Genomic DNA, 16,657 nt, shown 5'->3' with positions numbered 1-16,657 from the left:
AGATCAGTGGCCCAAGCATCCTGCAACGGTTGTATTTTTCAGTCTGGTATTTGTTTAGATTTGAATAACTGAGGTCTTGTGGGAGCTAGTGTCCTCCTTTGTCATCGTAGTCTTGTGTGTGCTGGGGAAACGAACTCTTATTAGTGATCAGAACCGCTGGGGCCGCATGCCTTGTGTGCTGCTGTTTGCCACAGCAATCACAGACCCGCTGCTTGTGGGTTGGCTTTGGAATCTCTGTGAATTCAGAGTCAGGTTAGCAAATAGCTTCATCTCCTAAAGTCATGTTAAGTCCCCTCCTCACTTTTGCTGTGGCCTCTCTGGCGTGTTAAGATCTTGCATTTGGAATTAGGGTGACCAGATGTCCCGATATTTGGGGCTTTTTTTTATATGGGCTCCTATTACCCGCCACCCACTGTCCTGATTTTTCACACTTGCTGTCCTATCACCCTATTTGGAGTAGATCATGTTGGCTTCCATCATTGTCACTGAATGACTGGATCACTGAAGCTATGGTGTGTACCAAGCAAGGTATTAGGGAGCATCCATTTGTTCTTACAGAAGTGATTTGGGGTTAATTTACACAATTATTTTCAAATACATTTTCCTTCCCAAAAGATTGCTTATCACAAAAAGTCTTCTGTTGATGTTTGCTCCCTAAGACCTCTAGTTACAGTGGCAATAAACCTCAAAAGGTGCACAGGGGTGGTGGATATCCAGGATTTACCATCAGCCAGATCATCACTGGATAGCAAAGCACATGTCAAAGGTCAGCACCATAAAGGGGGTGGCAATATGGGCACAAGGTGCAGGAAAAGCATTTTAGGAAGTCTAGACCTAGTGGATTTTATGGCTTTTGTCCATTCCTGTCACCTAATGTGGTTGGAAGGGATTCACTTATTGCATTTCCTAAGACAGAATAAATACTCCTTGGCTTTCTGGCAGTCATTTTTGACAAAGGATTCAAGAAGCTGCAGCTGTGTATGCGTCTGTCTCCCCTCCCCCGCTTTATTACAATGCGTGTTGTTCTGAAATACTCAGTTCAGCTATAAACAATCTACTCGATCAACAACATGCTTTTGCACTTTTTGAAATGGTGCTTTGAGGCAGATAAATGAAAATAAGTATGGCAGCCTGCCCGTAAAAATTCTGCAAACTGTATCATCACAGGGGCACTGACTAAGACAGCACATTATTTTATTTACTGCAGAATTCTGAAAATCCATTTCTGCCCATACAATAGCTGTTTGTTTTCTCTTTGTTTGATGTTTGTGCTAATCGTAGCTGACACTTTTAGCTAGAAATGGTTCACAAGCTGTTCAGCTCAGTGTTAAAAGAGCCACATCATCTAGCACTTCTTTCTGGTTTTAGATGTCTAGTGTCCCCTTCAATGCCATGTGCTATCAAGACAATAGGAAGCTAATTTGCTGATGTCTCTGACACAGGGAAAGTGCTATTGTGTCCTAAAAGTAACATGCTGGTGCTATAGATTAAAGGTAAAGTGAACATGTCAGTCACAATATGTGAGGAAGTACATGACCTGAATGTTTTGTATCCTGGGAGAAATTGATTTACCTTGTTTCTAATAGAGTTATTCTTTCTAGGCACTGACATCAAGGCCTTTCACGTATTTAAGTTAGTTGTCTGAATTGCATTATGCCACTCATGCTAACTAGAAAACCCAAAGTAAACAAATGAGAAGTCATTTCTGCTATGGCACGTTGAACTCAACTTGGTCCTGCTGGTTTCTAAAAACCTCAGTGTCTGCTCTGATTATGCTCAAATCCACCTCCCCAAATCCTATCCTCTCAGGAATCAGTGCTCTGACATCACTCACCAGAGCTGGCTGAAAAATGTATTTTATGAAAATTGTCTCAATACTTTTTGGGGCTGTCGAGATTAAAAAATTAATCGTGCTGTTAAACAATAATAGAATAGCATTTATTTAAATACTTTTGGATGTTTTCTACATTTTCAAATATTGATTTCAATTACAACACAGAATACGTGTGCAGTGCTCACTTTATATTGTTTATTACAAATATTTGCACCATAAAAAACAAAAGAAATAGTATTTTTCCATTCACCTAATACAAGTACTGTAGTGCAATCTCTTTATCATGAAAGTTGAACTTACAAATGTAGAATTATGTACAAAAAAAACCTGCATTCTAAAATAAAACAGTGTGAAACTTTAGCGCCTACAAGTCCACTCAGTCCTACTTCAGCCAATCGCTCAGACAGACAAGTTTGGTTGCAGTTTGCAGGAGATAATGCTTCCCGCTTTTTTTTTCCAATGTCACCTGAAAGTGAGGCCATGCAAACGCCTGTTACGGTTGTAGCTGGCGTCGCAAGATATTTAGGTGCCAGATGCGCTAAAGATTCATATGTCCCTTCATGCTTCAACCACCCTGATGATGGATTCTGCTTGATAACGATCCAAAGCAGAGCAGACCGATGTGTGTTCATTTTCATCATCAGAGTCAGATACCACCAGCAGAAGATTGATTTTCTTTATTGATGGTTCGGGTTCTGCAGTTTCCACATCTGAGTGTTGCTCTTTTAAGACTTCTGAAAGCATGCTCCACACCTCGTCATGCTCAGATTTTGGCTGGAACTTCAGATTCTTAAACCTTGGGTCGAGTGCTGCAGCTATTTTTTAGAAATCTCACATTGGTGCCTTCTTTGCATTTTGTCAAATCTGCTGTGAAAGTGTTTTTAAAACGAACTTGTGCTGGGTCATCGTCCAAGACTGCTATAACATGAAATATATGCAGAATGCAGGTAAACAGAACAGGAGACATACAATTCTCCCCCCCCCCACCCCAGGAGTTCAGTCACAAATTTAATTAATGCATTATTTTTTTAACAAGCATCATCAGCATGGAAGTGTGTCCTCTGGAATGGCGGCCGCAGCATGAAGGGGCATATGAATGTTTCGCATATCTAGCATGTAAATACCTTGCAACGCCAGCTACAAAGTGCCATGCAAATGCCTGTTCTCACTTTCAGGTGACGCTGTAATTAAGAAGCAGGCAGCAGTATCTCCCATAAATGTAAACAAACTTGCGTTGTCTTAGTGATTGGCTGAACAAGAAATAGGACTGAGTGGACTTGTAGGCTCTAAAGTTTTACATTGTTTTGTTTTTGAGTGCAGTTATGTAACAAAAAATCTACATTTGTAAGTTACACTTTCACGATAAAGAGATTGCATTTCAGTACTTGTATGAGGTGAATTGAAAAATACCATTTCTTTTGTTTATCATTTTTACATTGCAAATATTTGTAGTCAAAAATAATAATATAAAGTGAGCACCGTACATTTTGTATTCTGTGCTGTAATAGAAATCAATATTTGAAAATGTAGAAAAACATCCAAAATATTTAATACATTTCAATTGGTATGGTTTAACAGTGCGATTAATTGTGATAAATGTTTTTAATCGTGATTAATTTTTTTGAGTTAACTGCAATTAATCGACAGCCCTAATACTTTTCATTCCAGTGATTTTCAAATGAATGATATTTTGTTCACAAATGTTCTGTTTGGAAAGTTTTCTTTTTCATTTTTATTTTTATTGTTTTGTTCACTTTTTTTAAAACTCTTTTTCCCTTTTAACCCACTTCCTACTTCTCTACTCCTTTTTTCTTTTTCCATTTTGCCACCAGAAAAAGGCAAATAGGAGAGGGAAGAAGGAAACCCCAAAATAGAAAGAACCAAAACAACAACAAAAAATCAAACTGTTTTCATTTTCCAGTTTTATAATAAAACAATTTTTTGATAAAAATTTCTGATGTTAAAAAATATCATTTTTCAACAACATAAATTCATTTTCAAATTTCCGACTCGCTCTATTTACCGATCTACCTACCTACATTTTAAGAATTCCCCATTCTCCTTTAAGTAGGAGGCATCTCTCCCATAGCAGGGCTGAGTGTGCAGAATTTCCTTCCAAGTGCACGTCTGTCTCAGCCCATCCCTTCCCACAGTCCAGGAACTTGTTCGTGCTGGTGGCATGGCTGTTACTTTTTGCTCCCTTCCCCCTTTGCAGAACTTTTCCCCATTTTTCTCCTTGCAAATAGTACCCCTTCTATTTATTTTTCTGGTTTTTAGTTTAGAGGGTGGTGGTGTTTTATTTTTTTTTAAGCACAACATTATTGTAATGGTGTATATATTTATTATGAATCACAGCAAAATATCCCATTTGCTGAAGGGGTTGCACTTCGTTAATAAAATAAGTCTTACTGTTGTTCTCACACGCGGAGAGCAAGACTACTTCATTTTATACTAATGTATTTCTATTTGCTATAATTCTCCCTACAAAAATTAATAGCTTTGCATATTGCACTGGGCTGGGGATACACTTAGTGTAGAGTGTTAACCCTCAGATGTTTGTAAATTAGAAAGTTTTAGGCTACTGTGTCTTTCAGATCTCTTTTGACTGAGTTTTCATTCAGAAAATGCACTTGCATATAGCAGCATCCACTATAAAATCATCAGGAGGCGGGCTAATGAAATAAAGCTATGATTTTACATCAAGATACATTTCACAATTATTTTACCTATATGGTTAAAAAAGAAAGAACAACACATTGAATCAGAGAGAACAGAGGTTAAATAGCAGCCGACTATTCAGAAATACAGAAAATTGTAGACGTCACCTTCTGAAAACAGCTACATGTACAAAACATCTTTGAAAGACATGATCCATAGCCCACAGAGAACATCTGTTTGACCCTTTCTGCTCAGGGAGTGAACCCACAGGAGAGATTCTCCAAAGGAGAATCAGAAAGGGAATATGCCTGGAAAAAATTCTGGTGTGGAAAGTGAACATTTCTAGGGAAGCACCAGTGTGCAATTGGCACTTACCAGGCAGAAAAGCAATGCATAGCCTCACCTTGGCAGCAGGATAGGTGGAGGGGGCAGTTATTAGCAGAGAAAGGTCTGGTTAAGGTTCATTATTGTCGTCATCATATTTGTATTTAGTGTTTGAGGGATTTTTTAATTAGTTGGTTCAGTTGATTTAATTGTATGCTTCTAAGATCTGCCTGCAAATGGATAATGTAGATTTCCATCTGAAAAATGTCCATAAATTAGAACATATGGAACTGCTAAGAGCTTTTAAAGTATATATCCCACCAATCCTGCTGCCAAAATCAGTGTATATAGGGCTTTTTATGCATTTGTCTGCTTTAACTTATCTTGATAGCCATTCAGAATAAGGTAAAGCTGGCAATTGCATACAAACATACATGCATCAGAGACAAATATGCTGAGATTCTCAAAGCAGTCTACAGGATTGAGACGCACATCTTTCTTTAATTTTAGTGGAAAAGATGTCTAAATCCCCTAGACTGCTCTGTAAATCACCCAGGACTCTTACTAAAGATGGACACTTCCTATTTTTGCAAAACATTTATTCATTTCCACTCTCAGTCAAATGTATGTCAGAAGAGTTAAAAGGTGGGTTCTTGTCTTCTTTAACATACGTTCCTTTTTATAGTTATCATATGAGAACAGGCACAAATGAAGTTTTGAGCATTCTGATTTGTATAATATTATTAAACACTGAAAAAGATCCCAAAGCAAACTCCAGTCACACAAAGCAAAACCCATTACCACTTTAGCTATTCCAGGCTAGTTACAACAGTACAACCTTTGTGTGTAGACAAGACCTTCAACTGAGATGATTACAGGATGCTTACAGTTATAGGATGGTTAGAGTGGTCTGTTGCAGAATTGATTTGAGTCAAATCCTCTTTCTCATCCCTCCCCTCCCCCAAATATGGATGGATTCAGATCTGGAAAAAAGTATAAGAACAATATGAAGACAATTCCATAAACTACGGTAACATAATCCCCAATGCATGCACATGTTTACAGGATAATACTGTCCTCCAGAGTGTCCAGGTAGTGGACTAAATTGTCAAAAATATCAGCAGCCACCTTTCCAAGGCCTGATATGGGTCCAAGGAGGCAAAGTCATCCCTTGCAGTACCAGAATTCTCCTTCCTTCCAGAATTCTTCCTTTGTACTTAACACGTACAAAGGAAGAATGTTTCCAATGGAGTCAAAAATTACATGAAAACAGTGTGTTCATGGACCTTTGGTATTTCTGCTTCCATTCCCAGTCAAACCTATAGGTGCAGGAAGATGAGAAATAATGGGGAACTGAGTTTTCTAAACTTCCTGAACCACAAGGAAGTTTGACCAAGCTTTGGTTCAGTTATTGGACAATGGATGGGTTTGTTCTGTTTGTTTTTTCTTAGTTGAGGGTGGGGTGGGTTATTTTATACAAAATGGTTGGCTCATCCATTGTATGAAGGCCATATCAGAATGTAATAAACAAGAAAGCAAAATGACTATATATATAAAATAGTATGTTTGACACTTTATGCAGCATAATAACAGTCTGAAGCCAGCGTGGGGGCCACGTCTGGGTGAGCTGAGGGAAGGGTGGGAAAGTTAGGGGTGTCGTTGGAGTCCATAGCATGGGATTTTTTACCTTTTCTATGAAACAGCCCCTCAGACCAGGGGTAGCCATGGATTGGAGGCATTCTTAGTAGCACAACTCCAGCATAGCCATGCTGCCAGAAACTGGATACTGGGGGACAAGAGGTAGTGAAGAGCCATGTGGCCTTCCACAGATCCAAGCAGTCCCTGAGAATCCACTAAGTTTGGGGTGAATCCCACCCCTTCCCTATGCCTCCCAAGATGAAATGCAGGGAAGGGAATCACCATCATCTTTGGGGAGATGTCCTCTCCTATCGCCCCCTCCCATGGGTGGAGCATATGGTCCACCATCCTTGTGTGGGCAAAACTGCCACTGAAGTCAGCTGGAGCTAGGATGGGATGGGCCCAGAGTTTGCAAATCTCCATGCAGTGAGAGAAGAAAATAGCCCTACATTTTCACTTGAGTACTGCAGAAGTTTCATGCAGGCTTCATCCTCTTAACAAGCCTTATGCTAGCAACTGATTCCCGAAAAGAGAGTACCATGTGGCTTTGATGAGTTACTCATTAATGCTGTTAACATGTAAAAATGTTAAACATTAAATAAGGGAAAATAAAGTTATGAAACCATAAGGATGTTTATGCAGAATACAAATGAAGAATAGTATCTGAGGACTCTACTGGCTTTTCTAATCCATGCAGGTTCCCTTTGTTGTTCTTTTCACCTTTCTATGCATCAGGATGGAGTCAGTGGCCCCAGCATACAAAGTTCTGCCCTAAAAGCATGGGACTGCAGTGCACTGATTTCTGGGTAGAATCTCTGTGGAGGAATGAGGTTCAGATCTGGGGCTGGGGGAACTATATATTTTAGTTGTGAAAGGCAGCAGCAAGTTCACTTTATGCATCCCCATGCTACAGCAGAAGCTTCTCCCATTTAGCTCCTGGGAAAGTGATCCCATTTAACTCAGTAGTAGTTGTGTGCGCATATCCAAGGGCACTGTTGGGCCCAGTATTTACAATTAATAGTGGTGAATGTCCTATCATTGACTAAATCCTACTTGCCTTACTCAGCTGAGTAATCCTGCTGCTTTGAATGGCTCTCCTCACTCGCAGACAAGTAGTATTTGGCCATACATGTTTATCGAACAGTGCAGCTGCTGGTGCCTCCATAGCCATGCTGCTGCAAGTGCTAATGCTCACCAAGGGGCACGTATTGGATCCTCACATGCCCAGATAAGAATAAGCTGCTCTCTCTCTCTTTCCTTAAAAAAAATGTTAGGGAAGGACAGTGAATGGTACTAGTGACTTTAAGGAAGTGGCACTTGAAGTAGACCTCTTCAAGAAAGCAAAATTAAGAAACCATAAGATCAGCAATCCTTTAGGCTCCAAAGGGAACTGACAGAAACAAACGTAAATGGAGAGTGGGATTTGCCATGCACATTAAATCTGATTGCTGGAAATAAAAAACAGGTGGAGAGATAAGACATACATGCCTGATGTTGATGGAAAGCATGTTTGTGCCTAATACATTGGAGAAATTGTTCCAGAACAGTTTATCCATGTGAAAATATGACCCTGTAATATTAGGTCAAAAAGACCTAAAAAGATGTGCTGAGTAAGTGCTAGTTGTACAAGAAATAGCTGCCTGGGGGTGATGTTACGTCACAAGAGACAGTTTTCCCAAGATTTCAACAACTGTTAGCACTCGGGTAGGGTGGAGGGAAGTTCCTCCCAATTTTCTATATTCTCTCCATGTTCTCTGGCCGGCCCACCAATGCTATGCAAAATTCCACAGTTTCTTCACCAATCCTAAACTCACTCTAAGGGTTCACTCCATTTCCCAGAGGTTTACAAAGTTCTGGATGGACTGTGGGTCCTATTTTGGGCCGCCTTCTCCTATGGTCTCTTTCTTCACAACAAGCCCCTTATCTTTTGCTATAGGCTGAAAGCAGAAAGGGGAGACCTTTTGGACTGCAACCCTTTCTTCGGGGAATAATCTCTTTGCAGGAAGGAGGGGAAGGACCAGACCTCCCCATCATCAGTCTTGTGGCAAAAAAACTCCATTCCAAGGAAAGTATCTCCAGGGGAGTGAACAGCATGGAGCTTTCTGGGGTGTATCAGGCTCCAGAAGAAGGCAAGTAGCTATAGCAACAGCAGTTGTTCTCCATAGTCTTTTGAAGGCGGGGAGAGAGGACGGGTGGGCAGGCAGGCAGCCCACCCCCAAATCATTTCCAATGGGCTTATCTTACTGGGCCTCCTCAAAGATTTAAAGTAAAAGGAGCAAGCAAGCCAGGTAATGCCATGGCCATCCAAAGAGCTGGATGTAGGGAAAGCAATAGCCAGCTGCTACCCCAAATAAATTAGAAATGAGGCAGGAGTTAGACCACTGCCATCTCCCCAGCAAGCAAACAGGACATAAGAGGAGAGGGCTCTAACCTGTAGGGAGGAAGGAAGTGCTGAGGGATTGGCAGGTGAATTTCAGGTTTTGAGCCTGTCTAGGAGCTCCATGGATACCCATATCTAGCTTCCCCTGATGCCAGTGGGAACTGCAAGCAATTACAGTGGGGCAATATCCCCAGAGTGTGGCACAAACCTGTAGAGCGGGGGGGGGGGGAAACAATTAACTGGCAAAAAGTTAATTAAAACTCTTCTGATTGTGAAGTGGAATTAAATACTTTAAAAAATGCAGTGTGACACCATGCTGCACTGCAGCTGAATTAATCATGAATGAGGATAGTAATTTTTAATTTTTGTGCGCATGAGAAAAACAACTCGACAGATTTGACAATTAGAGCAGGGTAACAGCATTGCATGGCACAATGAGAAGTAGTTTTTCCCAGTGGCTTTTGTGAGGGAGCTAAACAGATGTGCTCAAATATTTACAAGTGCACAATATTCACATGCTCTTCCAATGCTGACCCTGCTGATTCGCAAAAGTCTGCTTCAATCTGGAGACCAGCTACTGTGGTGACACAGGATATTTATCACAAGGTAACACAGCAACATTACCACAAGTTTCCATTGTTCCCAGTGAATTGCGCTGCATATTTACCACTGAGCATATTGAAAATGTTGCGGCAAATTAACAAATTGCCCTGCAAATCCCCAGACAAACCCCGACATATTTTGAACTAAATTATACCTTATATGGAAATTAGCGATGAACCTCAGAGGCAAAATTTGGATATGGATTTCAAGCTCCCATTTCCTGTGGTGGTTTCTGGATCTACGGTTTTGGTTCAGGCTATCTGTAATAGAAACATTTGAACATGGCACTCATTGAGACTCAATTTAGTACATGCCTTCTGACAGGATTCACATTGCATCTGACCTCAGCTGACTTGGCTCCAAGTGGGAGTCATCATTAATACTAACTGCACGGAGTGGGGGAGGTGGCATGAGAGAATGAAGAGAATGGAGGGGGGGAAAGGGGAAAGTGATCTGAAGGGTAATAATAAAAGGGGAAGAGAAAAGAGGAGAGGGAACCTGCTTTTTTGTGCTCCTCTTTTCTCCCTTCACTTTTCTTATCTTTCACCTTCCCAATTTCTTTCTTCCCTCCCTTTTCTCTTGTCCTTCTATCCTTTCTCTTCAGAAGCTGTGGACTCTCTCCTTTCCAAAAGACTCAGCACCCTTCTTCCAGTAGTATGTATATAGCCCCACAGGAGTGCCCATAATTTTATAAGCTATTTTATAGGTTAAAAAAAAACAAAAAAACCCACCTTCCTACCTTGAGGAGCTCATAATCTAAAGTTGGCCCAATGACTAACCCAGTTGTCATGGTTACTGGGGGAGCTGTGCCTGAAACTCCTTGTTGTCCGTCTCAGGTGTACCCCTTTGGGGACAGGTTTCACTATCTTCCCCCTCTCTGTGTGGAACGCACAGGCCTAGCACGCTTACGCTGGATCTCTTGGCTGCAGCTCCCCTATTTACCAAGCATGTTAACCCAACAGGCTCAACTGGGTTCAGCATCTCTAAGCACTTTACCTCTAAGCCTGTGCCAACATCTGATTAAAGTGACAAAAAATCCAAATCAAACCAAACCAAAAAACCCCACACCCTACCCCTGCAAACACAGTAGCATTTATTTGCCAAAAGGAACACAGAATCTAGGAAAATGGGTTAAAACAACAGTGTCTCTTATACGTACATTTCCTTACCTGAGCTTAACCACTTCATCCATAGCTCAGGTGGGGCCATCTTATTCCCATATCTGGGTTGGGAGAGCCAGCCTGCTTCCTGTAGTACTTATCTCTCTCTCCGGACTTATCTGTCTTCATCCCTGACAGTGCTCACTGATGCTTCCTGGGCAGCCCTCAGCCACTCACCCTCCACCCCCTTTTAGGCCAGCAAAGTATTCCTTTTGATTATAGGCGTAGCATTGGGAAGAATAAACCATTCTAGCCTGGGTGGGGGGTATTCCCCAGTCAGTACCTTCCTCACCGTTTCCTCAAGGACCTGTGGCATTCTTTATGGTAGCACATTATCTTTGCCATTGTTCAATTTCCTGTTGCTTGCTCTCTCACAGCCTCCTTTAATTTAACTCTGTGCCTTCAGGCATGATAATATCACACAGGTAAACTGAGGTGCATATGATATATATAGATATATAACTCCATCATTCTCCACACCACCTGACAGCAGACAAGGAGGGAAATGGGTAAACAGAAGGAGGGGAACGCAGCTGTTCTGTGGGAAGCAAAGGAGACCTAGAAGCTGGCTACAACTTGGATTTCATGGAAATTACATATAAAATTCACGAAGGAATGAGTCCTGTTACAATGGAGGTTTATCTTTAAACCTTTCCTCTTACCGATTTTACCGTGTGAAACGCCAGCAGGTGTATCCACTACAGCTATTCAATTGAAAGAGGGCCAGATCCTCAGCTGGTGGAAATCTGCATTGCTCCATTGATGTCAGTGGAACTATGCCAATTCACAGCCCCTGAAGATCTGGCCCATGGATTCTGATTCTGATTTCACTCACAGCAGTGTAAATCAGGAATAGCTTGGCTGGAGTTACCGCAGTGCAAAGCCAGGGTGACAGCAGAGTTAGCCTGTAAGTTTACATGTCTTACACCCACACTACTGTATAGCACTACAATTTGAGTGGCAAATAGATACTGTTCTTTATCTGTACAGAACTGACCATGTGTAATTGATATAGTTAAGACACAAGCGTGCTGGCTAGTGATGCAAGTGACCGGTTGTTTATTGCCTTGCTTTCCTCAAAATGAGCCTGAAGAAAAATCAGTGCAAGTTGTAGTTGGAGAGGATTCAGGTAAGCCAGCTGGCAACATCAGTTATGCATGGTGTGGATACCTTAGGGCAATGCCTGGATAGCCGGACTGGTAAAGCTGAAATGCTCTATATTTCGTTGAAATATTGACAGTTGCAGCAGTCGCTTTACACTGTTCATCTGACTGCATAATTGCTTCCACAAATTAAACAAGAACAATGGTGAAAATATGTAAAACGTCACATGGGCTGAAATGCGGTTCAGGCCTGGAGTGAAGAACAGTTTGGCTTTCCATTCCAACTCCCCGTTGATTTCAGCACAAACGTGACTTTCTGCTCACAGGCCAGGGATGGTTTTGCAGGCCAGGACTGAGATGCATTATCAGTCTTGCTGTGGAAGGATCCGTGGCTTAAACCTGTCTGATTAGTCCTTTGATTTCAAAACCACTCCATTCACCCACTCATAGTACAGAAGATGGTTTGTTTCGGGTACCCTCCTTTCTCCCCCATTTTCACACTTTGAAGCTTGGAATGACTTGCCTGGCACTTGAGCTCATGGGTCTTTCTTTCTTTTCTTTTCTTTCAGAATTTGTCAAATTTACTAGGCTAATCAGCAATTAGGGCTGCTTAACGAAGTCAGCTGAGGAAATGCCAAAGAGACAGATCATACTCCTGGAGAACAGTGTGTGGTGGACCTTTCCACATGCAGATTTTTCCTCCTTCGCTCACAAGGGTTCTGTGCCTGGTGTGGGGCGCACACAAGGAGATGCAGAGGAGCCAGAGATCAGCAACCAGTGGTGCCATGGCCATGTCCCCTTTCCCCAAGCCAGGGGCAGTAGCCAGGAGTGGGTATCATAGGAGCCATTACATCAGCTGTATATGCCCTGGTATTTTCCTCATACCAGGGAACCTCAGGCAGCTGGATTCACCAGCTTTACAGCTTCTTTGTACTAGGCTGTGGTAGGGCCTAGGATTTGGGCTGTGGGTATTTGTAATTCTCTCATGTTCTCTCTCTCTGGGACAGATTCTGTTAAAGACACAATAGCCTGATCTTAAGCTTAGCCTTGGGAAGACTAAATAGTCATTTGTCAGTGGAGCTAGACAGGGCATACTCCCAAATCAGCAGTATCCTCAGTGTTTCCTCAGGGATCCTTGTGATAGCACCTGATCTTTGCCATTGCTTCATTTCCGATTGGTTTTTCCTTTTACAGCCTCCTTTGATTTAACTCTCTGCATTCAGGTAGGAAAATACCACAGAGGTGTATATGCTATTTATAAAAAATAAATACACATAACTTGGTGAATGGTGCCACCAAGCTAGATTAAATACAGGTCCAGATCCTCAGCTGCTGTAAATTGACCTTGCTCTGTTGAAGTCCATGGAGTTACGCTGATTTACACCAGCTGGCCCCACCTGTAGAGGTGGATTTAGTTCTCAGTCAAGGTAGAGGAGTTTGTTTTTCATCCAATAGATGTTGTGTGTTTTTAAAATAGTTTATAAAATTATAAGATAAGTTAGGCCATTTAAAATGGATAATCTTAAAGTGATATTAAGGATGGAAATGGACCTATCTTGTATGCTTTAATGGCTCCCTCACAGGCTGTTCAATGTTATCAAAAGGTGATTTTAGAAGTTTGTAATAAACATGCTCCTTTGGGAAAGATTAGGATACTTGGTGGGAGTCACCATCCTTCTGCTACTTCCAATTTACTGTGCTCTAAGAGAACTAATTACCTTGGATGTATTATAACTCTAGAACATCAACTTTACTTTCTGATCTCTTGGTCAATGAAGAGATTTGCTATGTTTGTTCAAATGTCAAAGGCTGTTTATTTTATTCAAATATTAGCCTACAAGAAATTAGTCAAATAAGACCTGAACCCTACAGACACTTAAGCACATGCTTAACCTTGCCTTCCTGGGTAGTTCAATTAACTTCAAAGTAAGGTAACACATGTACATGAGTCTTTACAGATTCAAGGCCTAAAATTTCTATATATTATCTTATGTATAAATTAATTAATTTAAAAATTCTTCTTCTACCAAGCTGTGCATTGGCCTTTTCTGAGGAACTCCGTAACTTCATTGTCAATCCCAGCCTCCTCCTCAGCTCCTCCCCTAGTGTCCCTTCCTGCCTATTGTTGCATCATCTCTGAGGTTTGTTGATGAGCTCTGTCAGGTGTGTAAATAATAATTCAAGCCTTTGGGCAGTGATCATTTTTCTTTTGCTAAACATTGGGAAGATGATATTTTTTCAATTCTGTGCTCAATTCTAGAATACTATCATGAGATTTGCACAACGATCGGATTGCAATAGATATGGCACAACGGGTGGAATCATTTATTTTGGTGTGTTGCACCTATTCAGGGTTCTCGCCAACCGATGATGATGATAAAATTTATTGTTGTAATAATAATAATAATTAATAATTAATATTTATTAAATAATTTCTTTTTAAGGTCTACACCAGTAATTTCTTGGCTGAGTGGGGCTCGATCTCATAGTTGATGGGAATTTCAGGCACACACTGCACAAGGAGTGCAGAATGGAAATACTGAACCACAATAGGAGTTAGGCACCTAAATGCCCTGGAGGATCTGGGTCTAGGGGTCCAACTAGTGATATTCTGTACAAACCCAGAAACTTTCCATGGTGTAATTTGCTGCCCCCGCATCATTCTTCATAATGGTAGGATGGTTTATGCTAATGGTTCACAGTTAGTATTTAGGATATTGGATGTTTATTTTACTTCTCGGTTTGTTTTACTGCATGATGCTAGAACTAATAATATGATGACTACTTTCAGTTAGAAATCTAACTCCCATTGACTTTAAATTGAAACAGTAGTGTTGACACCACAGTTTGGATTATTACTGAAATGTTATTGTTAAAAACCTAGTTCACTGAAAGGGTGGGGGTTAGCTGAATGTTCCTCCTGTTTTCTATTTTCTTATTTACTAAGCTTGAAGATCGGAACTTTCCAATTTTCAGAGAATTCAGATCCTGGGTTTTGTTTGAGTCCATCTCTGTCAGCAAGATTCATAAACACATGCAGAACTGCAACTGTGTGAATACTCCTCTTGACTTCAATGGGGCTATTCACATACTTAAAGTTACATGCATTCTTATATAATCTCTGGATAAGGGCCCCAATACTGCAAACGTTTAAATAAGTGCTTAACTTGGAGCACATAAACAGCCCCGTTGACTTCAATGGGATTATCCGGGTTATTAACTTGGAGCATGTGCACAAGTGTTTGCAGGATCAGGACCTTATAGCATAGTAGTATAAGAATCCACTGGAAAATTCCCCTTACCATAGACCACCTTTACATTGGAATCTTGCTTATCTGCTGCATTACCTTGTTTTACTGCAAGTAGACTTTGTTTGGCTACAAAAAACATGTGTGGAATTAGAATATTTTTATTGATTATTGATTTTATTTTTATTGATAACATCATTTGAGCACTCTCCTAAACAGGGACAATAAAACTTCCTCATAAGAGTGCATAAATAAACAGATATAATGCATCTAATAACCAAAGTGATGAGTGAATGCTGTATGCTGAAGTTACAAATAATGACCCCGATCCATGTGAGCAGGCCCTTATATAATTATATAGTCCTATTGAGATCAAATAAAACTCATTGCAAGGATTAGGGCCTACAGTAAGAAATGTGGTCTCTAAATCTGGTAAACACATGCCAAGCAAAAACAAAAGTCTGAATCCATCACCCTTAATCAGGTGACACTCCCATTGAAGTCAATGAAACCCGTCATCTTCGCTAAGCTCCTAGATGCCTCATATTTAATTCAACATATTTTGTTTGCATCACAACAGTCTGCCTCTCTTGACAGTTTTGCAGAATACCTGTCACATTCTGTGTTTCGTCACCTCTTACATACCAGTGAATTCACACCTCTAGGAATTGTCAGGTTATCATTAAACAAAGAGATTCTTTCTGCAAAACGAGGCAAAAGAATTGATTTTTTAAAAATAGCTATATAAAGTAATCATGATCCACAAACTGTAAAGGCCACTCCTGTTCTTATTAAGCTTTCATTGAAACCTTGAAACCGAACTCCTACTGAATGGTACTGACTGTACTAATTTATATTTTGTTCTGGAAGCATATTAGCAAACGGGCATCGACTATAATAGCCATTTATTGCTCTGACAATGAGCTTAAACAGCTGGGGCTTTTAACTGCATGGTACAAAACATATAAAACTATTTGGTTGTGATATTAATCCAACAAGACCTGATACAATGTGACAGTAAGAGCTCTTCCCAAAGAGGGGGAAATACTTGCCCTGGGCAGTGCCTTCTGCTGACTTTCTTCTATAACTGAATTAACTGTACAGCTGAATTCTCTTACGCAGAGTTCTCTTATCTGTCACCAAACTGGCATCTGCATTCTTGCACCTGCTGAGGTGAATTCTTGTTCACAAACGCAGTCTACCACAAACCAGCAGGTAAAGGTAATGTTTTCCCAGTTTTCAGTGAGTACCAGTTGACTTTCAGGAATCTGAATGAAAAAGGGGAGTGCAATCAAATCAACTACTCACCAAACTCGACTCTCAGTACATATAGAAAAAAAGCACATAGATCACATTGGTTTTCAAGGAAATATACATATAAAAGACCATTTCAAGACTTAATTTTCATAGTGGAAATATGCCCTTCATGAAGATGGGCAATTAAATATTATAATGATATTTTTAAATTGATATAACAACCTTGGCAAAGATTTTCAAAAGCCATTTGGGGAGCCCAACTTAAGTGGGCCTGATTTTCAGACAGTGCTGAGCATCTGAATATCCCACTTTATGGCATCTCAAATTGGGCGCTCAAAAACCACAAGTTACTTTTGAAAATCTTGGCCTTCAAAGGGCTGTTTTGACAAACAGCGTGCAGCCTGCTGGAGCGTAAATCTGCACCACACCAGTCAGCCACACACTGACTATCC

General features: G+C 40.7%; 1 long non-coding RNA gene across 1 annotated transcript; it reads right to left on the bottom strand.

The window, feature by feature from the left end:
• Positions 1–3,741: 3,741 nt before the first annotated feature.
• On the bottom strand, positions 3,742–10,958 carry LOC122462407. The gene is made up of 3 exons (XR_006284934.1): positions 10,607–10,958; positions 9,592–9,697; positions 3,742–6,025 (listed from the first exon to the last, which is right to left on the bottom strand). It is a non-coding gene; the product is annotated as an uncharacterized LOC122462407 (long non-coding RNA).
• Positions 10,959–16,657: the final 5,699 nt, after the last annotated feature.

This window comes from Chelonia mydas, chromosome 11, assembly GCF_015237465.2.
Source record: "Chelonia mydas isolate rCheMyd1 chromosome 11, rCheMyd1.pri.v2, whole genome shotgun sequence".
NCBI lineage: Eukaryota > Metazoa > Chordata > Testudines > Cheloniidae > Chelonia > Chelonia mydas.
This window is presented reverse-complemented; position numbering and strand designations above follow the sequence as displayed.